At 34.1% G+C, this 7717-nt stretch overlaps 1 pseudogene; it reads left to right on the plus strand.

The window, feature by feature from the left end:
* Positions 1 to 204: 204 nt before the first annotated feature.
* LOC131942451 (sodium-coupled neutral amino acid transporter 7-like) lies at positions 205 to 7430 on the plus strand (annotated as a pseudogene).
* Positions 7431 to 7717: the final 287 nt, after the last annotated feature.

Here is a 7717-nt window from a genome sequence, read left to right on the forward strand (position 1 = left end):
GTTACTGTACTCGGTTTTGTTATTCGTTTTAAATATAGTTCGTGTTTGCGTGTGAGTGTGTGTGTATCTTATAGTTTTTGTGATTGTAGCGTATTAATGGTATTTTTTTTGTTTGTCAAAGAACTACTTATAATTAATTAGCACTGCTTAAAACGTGTTTTAGCTGGTATCAAAATTTAATATTTTATTAATTTAAAAAAAATTATGACGAGATCAGGTTGGGTCGCTTCAGCATTTCTTGTGGTCAACGTCACATTGGGTGCCGGACTTCTCAACCTCCCCATGGCCTACCACCAGGCTGGTGGGGTCCTGGTGTCTCTGCTTATCCAGTCAGTAAGTTGACCCAAGTACAAACTTTTAAATAAAATATAGTTTTGTGGTTTTGATTCAGATGGTGACAGAACAACCGGTTCATAATGTATACAAGGTGTTCCGTGTAATAACATCGTCATCTTTTCTTAAAGTAGATAGTTGTATTTATTTTAAGCAAAGGAGTTTTTTTTAATCTGTCGAAGTTTTAATATTTAGTTAAATAAATTATGCCTTAGCTATTAATTTATTGGGTAAGAGCTGACCCGCAACGTAGTATACGCCGCCATCTAGCTGTTTTATTTTCTGCTTATCAGCAATTCATAATTTGTGAATTCAACACTACCCCCTCCTGCCCTCCCCCCACCCACCCCTCCTGCCCAGTAAAAGCAGCCGTTTACAGACTAAGAAAAGATCAATCAGAAATCAAATTGTTACCTCCCTCTACGTTTCAAATCGTTTAATACTAAACTATCTTCAATTAATAACCATCACTAACCCGGCTCTACGATTGTAAACATTTGGGGTGAACCACAGCTCACCTGACAGGTGGGGATGAGGGTGGTGGCTAAGCTGCGTGGTGTTTTCTATCGTCTCCATAAAGAGAATTATATATATATATATATATATATATATATATATATATATATATATATATATATATATATATATATATATATATATATATAGTTTTATACACTCAATTTTGGATTTGACGTAAATAAAATGTTATATTTTAACTAAATACAATTATTAAGCAATGCTACTTAATATTATATTAAAAACACAGCAAATTATCCCATTTTCTGCCATTTATCAAAAGAATATTAACGTCATTGCCTTTTTAATCGACAACAAAGTTTATTTTCAAAGCTGTAGATGGAAATGTTTAATTTATTAAATAAAGATGACGGCTAATAGACGCTACTTGTTTTTATATTTAAACGACAACATGGCAGCTAACAGATTGTACAATTGCCTGACAGATTTTCCTGGTCTTTGTTGTGTTGGCGTGTTTCATCCTCGCCTACTGTTCTGACATCAAGGGAAGCAACACCTACCAAGACACGATGCTCTCCTTGTGTGGCCCTAAAGCCCAGCTGCTGTGTGCTGTCTGTCTTCTACTGCACTGCTTCGGAGTCTGTTTGACTTTTCTCATAATTATAGGAGACCAGTGGGAAATGTGTGAGAGTATTTTTAAATGTGTATTGATGACTATATAATGTTTACACGGGATAAACCACAGATATCCACTTTTTAATATATTTTTGAGTTAGTGAAATATTCATGTGGTACTATAACATATAACAATATGAAAGCGTAAAACCACCTCGATCCCCCTTTAACGTTTACGATTTTAAAAATCATGCCATAATGGAACAGCAAAGGATCTCAAACACAAAATAGGACCTGAAGACGAATGCTCTACTATTCGACCACTTAGTCGTATAATGCCGTAGTGAAAGTAACATCGTTATCGAAAATGCTATTACATATCAAATAACAAAAGTAAACAAAGAGTATTATTAAAATGACGAAGGTTGAAATAGGCACGTGATTAATTCCCAGACTTGACTTTGACTCTTTGCTCCTTATGGAACATAGGGCCTCCACCATTTCGTTCCATTTCATCCGATCCCCGGCTATTAATTTTACCATCTCCCAAGACATCCCTGTTGGCTTCAGTTCTTCTAGAAGACTCCGCCTCCAGGTCTGTCATGGGCGTCCTCTCTTCTGCTTTCCATGGGGGTTCCACTTAAGCGCCTGGCGTGTCACATTTGGGTGAGCGTTTCGCAGCCTGTCCCACCCAGCGCAACTTCCTCCTTCTTATTTGCACTGTCATAGGCTCCTGCCTTGTCTTTCTGATTAAGTCCTAGAGCTGTATACCAACATAAATGTTCTCAAACACTGACGTTAGATTTGTCCATATTTAAAAAAAAAAGACTTTAATACGAACATAGTTTGACAAAGCTTAAAATAACCTACAATATATAGTCAATGTTAAATGTATGAATTCTTCGAACATGGATATTTTTCAGTTTTCTATAAAATATCCCAAGACCTCTACTGTATATTCATTATTTTCAGTTTTCTATAAAATATCCCAAGACCTCTATTGTATATTCATTATTTTCAGTTTTCTATAAAATATCCCAAGACCTCTACTGTAAAACAAAACCATTCTACACGAGTAGAACGTTCATCACGTCCGTCACATCTATCCTCTTTATACTGCCCTTGTGTTTTCCTAAAAGAATCGATTTTTTAAGATATTCCAGGTAAGTTGCCCTAGAAAAACGACTTAACTTAATTTTTTATAATAATTACAGAGTTTCTCAAAACTGTCTTATTTTACAATAAAACCAAGATTATATTTTTGAAAATTTCACTTTTTTTCTGATAACAATTAATGAGAAATTCAGATATTAATAACTAGCACATTGTTTATTTTAAATAATACTTTGCATTTCATACCATTTTGAAGTTTAGTACAGACTAGTAGTTCCTAATTTTCATTTTTTTTTGTATTAAAAAAATCAACCAACAAATCGTTTTAAGCTTTAATGGATGCTAGATAGATGATTTATACTAAAATGTATTATCTAGTTATGTAAATTATCAAAATGTGTGTAATTTATTTTCGTTAAATTTTAAAAATTTTCTTAGCATGGTTGGTGTTGTAGTTATCTTGTATGCAGCGGGGCTTGTTACAGTAAAGTATTTTTTATCGCATGATATTCAAGGAACTATCGTCACATGGTATGTAAAAATATAAATATTAAAAAAAATATTGTTTTCTCAAATAATTGTACTTAATACTTAAACATACATGAACAAAATGGTTATTTAATTGAAAATAGATCCTATAGTCTTTATAGAAAGTTTGATGTCTTTGCCCCGGAATAAAAATTACACAATGCATATGAATTGACAGCTGTTGCCTGTATCCATATTGATGTTCCCAAGGTAGAGGTTTTACCTGTTCAACCAGGCATCAGCTGTGTCACAGGTGCGGCTAATATGAAACCAGACTTGGTGATAATATCGACTATTAACTCGTGTTTGATTTCGGAATTATCTCTACTAGATGGATTGTTGTCCCTACCTAATGAGTATTAAAAGTATTTTTCATGTTCAAGTATCTGAATAAATTGAAGATGTTTACAATTTCAGGCCAACGCATTGGATCGATGTTTTCCTCGTAGTGCCAGAAATTTGTTTTTCTTTTGACGTGAGTGATATTTTTTTTAAAGTGTGTACATCGTTTGCCGAAATTCGATTCATGCCAACTACATAGACTTACATTTAGTCTCTTTTACATTTTATTGCTGTTATATTACAAAATATGTAAGTGTACACATTCCTAAGTCCGGAGGTTTTCGTGAAACCGAAAATGGAGTAAAGTATCACGTTTGATTACAGGAAATTCCTTATTGTGTCGAGTTACTTGACGGTCGAAAATACCCAATTGTCAAAGTAGAAAAACTACAATTTTAGTAAACTTTAAATGACGGCTTAGCGGTAATCTTAATTCAGACATAGAATATTCTTTATTATGTCTATGCACTGTTAAAAGCACTATTACTGAAAGTTGTGCTAAAAGTACATATATTTTCCCATCTGAACTGAGTTAAAGAATGAGAGACTGACAGATGGACAGAGGGAATAGTGTCTAAAATTCAGAACATTTAATAATATTAACGGGTAGGCGTGGTCGAGTCGGTAAAGCTCATGGTTGCTAAACCATGTTCGAACCCTCGGGCAGATGAGGCTAGTTAGCTGGGGACAGCCACTCTTCTAGGAGAGACAACTCCAAAATCAAACAACTGCTGCCTTGTAGTTTATCAAACAACTGCTGCCTTGTAGTTTGTTCTTGGTTGGACAAAGGCTATGGAAGCAAATCCAAAAAGAAAAGCAGGCTGAAATCGGAGTCAATGACCTCAAAGGCGCATAACCAGTAGACACGTAATCCTTAATTGTGATGGAAGCATGGTCGAGTCGGCAAAGGTCATGGTTGATAAATTCGAAAAAAGTCTCGAATTCAAACCCTCTGGCTAATTAGGCTAATCCATCCCAACACTAAAAATTAAGAACGAAGAAGAAGAAGAATAGTAACAATTTTAATCTTTTTTTACAAGCTTTTATTTAACTCACTTCCTCGTCATTCTGTCTGTCGTCAGTCGTCAGTCTAGATAGAAACGCAGGAGTGAAAATTCGGACAGTTCTACTTGACCGATACGATTCACAGTTGGCACGTGAGTCAAGACATGAAGACAATGCAATCTGAAACTAAATTTGACTTAATTGGATGCCTTATTAATTTTTTATTAATTAATTAAAATTTGGACCGAATTATTAAGCATGTCTAGCCAACCACACCACACGCGTCATCACGTTCAATAGCTGCGCCATCACGGTACGTTCAATAGCTGCGCCATCACGTTCAGTAAGCGCGCAATGGTTTTTAGTCATTCAACTCTATTGTAAATAAAACATGTAAAGTACTGAAAAAAAATTCATAAAAAACGTTTTAATAACAAGCTTTTATGTAATAATGCACTAAAAAGTAGAAAATAAATTATAGACTACTATTTAAATTACTATAAAGAAAAGCGTGGGTGTCTTCTCAAATATTAGTAAAGGTATCCAATCGGTACTAAAGTGACCCACGCTTTTCTTTATAGTAATTTAAATAATAGTGTATAATTTATTTTCTACTTTTTAGTGCATTATTACATAAAAGCTTGTTATTAAAACGTTTTTTATGAATTTTTTTTTCTTCTAGTGTCATTTCTGTATCGTCCCCATCTACTCCTGTATGACCAAGCGTAACATGAGAGAGTTCTCTAAAACAGTAACACTTGCCATGATCGTATGTATCATAACTTACACGGCCACTGCCACTCTGGGATATCTTCAGGTTTGTTATTATAGTTTTATATGCTAGCAGTTTTATTATTACTATTTAGTTGTGTGATGGTACTGTTCTTTTCAATTTTGTACGTTAAAGACAGATATTATTTGTTATATTATAATGTGTAAATAAATTTTATATGTTGTGCTTGAATTAATCAGAATACATAAGTCCGCAAATAAATTGTGAGTAATATATTAGTCCATGTGAAACTATGGATTTAACAATATTCATATTGTAAACACGCCTTTAAGCAATTCAGTATTTTTATTTAAGGGTTGTTTCTTCATCATCTTCTGTGTAGTTAATTGTGTTGTTGGAAGGGATTTCCTCCAACAAAATTAAGTATTACGTGTCAATCTGGTATGTGCCATATAAGCCATTGACACCGATTTTATTCTGCTTTTCTTCCACACCCCTTGAGAAAACGAAGAACAACCTACAATGCAGAAATTGTATAATTTTGGTGTTTTCTCTCCTAGATGAGTTGCATGATAGCCTGGGAATTCGAACTCGAGACTTCTCGGTTTAGCGACCATTAACTTTAACGACCCGACCACGAGGATGGGTTGTTACTTAATGTAGAGTTATCACACCATACCAAAATGTTTTCCCTTGTCATAACATTTTTTTACAAATATTCTCAGTTCGGTGACAACATTGCAAATGATGTCGTTTAACCCAACAACTGAAGTGATGGTGGCTGTAGTTCTTGTGGCTGTGAAAACATACACCACATACCCATTGATCTGCTTATGTGGAAGGTAAGTATCGTTGCACATTTTAATACATCTAACGGAAATATGCACCTCGAACAGTGATAATATTTTTACATCGATAATTTTTTATTCGCGCATAGACTTTACAAACGGCAAACAAATAATAAAAGTAAACCTTGATTCAACAGAGATGCCTTTGACACAATATGGGGAATGTTCTGGAAAATGAACCCAGAAGAAATTTCACACAGAGAAAAGACTAGACGTGTCATAACTACATTGGTGTGGTTCACCTTGACCTTGCTGTTGTTCATGTTTATCCCTAATATTGGCGTGGTCATACAACTTCTAGGGGCTTTATCAGCTGTGTTTATTTTTGTATTACCAGGTCAGTGTTTCTCGTTGTTTTAAGAAAAAGACATGTGACATACTTAGGTCTTCTTTTTTTAATTGTTTAATTTTATGAATATTTAAATGGCCTTGAGTGGTCTGTGGTTTAAACAAGAAATTAACCATCACGCTAATGTGGTAGTATGTTCACCACTCAGTTCGTGTGACTCGTGCTGTGGCTCCTTCCCCTCAATGGTCCGTGACATTGAGTTCGACATCCCATAATTTCAGAGTGGTATATAAAGGAAGAATTTTCCTCGCACGAAGAGCCCACTAGACACCCACAGAGAGAGAAAGCCACGACGCCATGTTGTATTTTCTAGTTTAAGCAGCAATTTTCACTAAGTTCCAGTGTATTCAATATTTTTCTGTGTGTTATTTTAATAACGTGTAGGTTGTGGTGATAACTTAGGTACTTTATCCAGTGTTAGTAGTTTCAGTGTGTTTTTCCTGAAAATTGTAATGTATTAGTAAATTTCAAAACGGTTACATATATGTAATATATATATATATATATATATATATATATATATATATATATATATATATATATATATATATATATATATATATATATATATAAATATATATATATATATATAAATATATATATATATATATATATATATATATATATATATATATATATATATATATATATATATATATATATATATATATATATATATATATATATATATATATAATATATGTGTGTGTATATATGTGTGCGTGTATATTTCGAGAGGGGCACTCACAAGTTAGATTTACATCACAGCTACAAACTCACCAGTAAATGTTTTACAGTTTCATCAATAAATTGTGCCATATTTCTTTGTAATGCTCTATAGTTCATAGATCACTATCTACAACATTGACTTTGTATGAATTTCTTGCCAGGTTTTTGCTTGTTGAACGCAATGCAGAAGAGACTAGAATCTTTTGAGACGCAGCCTATAAGAGTGCACGTCTTAAGAGCGTTTGCCGTGGTTTGTGTTGTGGTTGGTGTGTTTACCATTGGACTAGTCACGTGTCAGGCTATTATGGTAAACATCCACGGAGCTGAACGGGATTCGTCAAAGTTCTCTTGTAGCTAGACTTCAAATTTTTTAATGTACGAGCCGACCCGCGGTGTATCACACGCCGCTATTTAGTTGTTTTTTCTACTTTTCAGTAATTTATAATTTGTGAATACGACAGTACCAATCCTGCCACTGAAAATATTTGCTTTAAAAAACTCACCCCCCCCCTCCGTGAAAGCAGCCTCCTCTTAGTTACCTCCTCTAAGTTTAAAATCGTTTCAAACTAAATTATCTGCCCCTAATAGCCGTCACCAAACCCAGCTCTACGGTTGTTAACATTTAGCGTGAACCACAGCTCACCA

The sequence above is a fragment of the Physella acuta genome, unplaced genomic scaffold, assembly GCF_028476545.2.
Source record: "Physella acuta isolate Inbredline_101_S28 unplaced genomic scaffold, ASM2847654v3 ptg000406l, whole genome shotgun sequence".
In the NCBI taxonomy this organism is placed as follows: Eukaryota; Metazoa; Mollusca; class Gastropoda; family Physidae; genus Physella; species Physella acuta.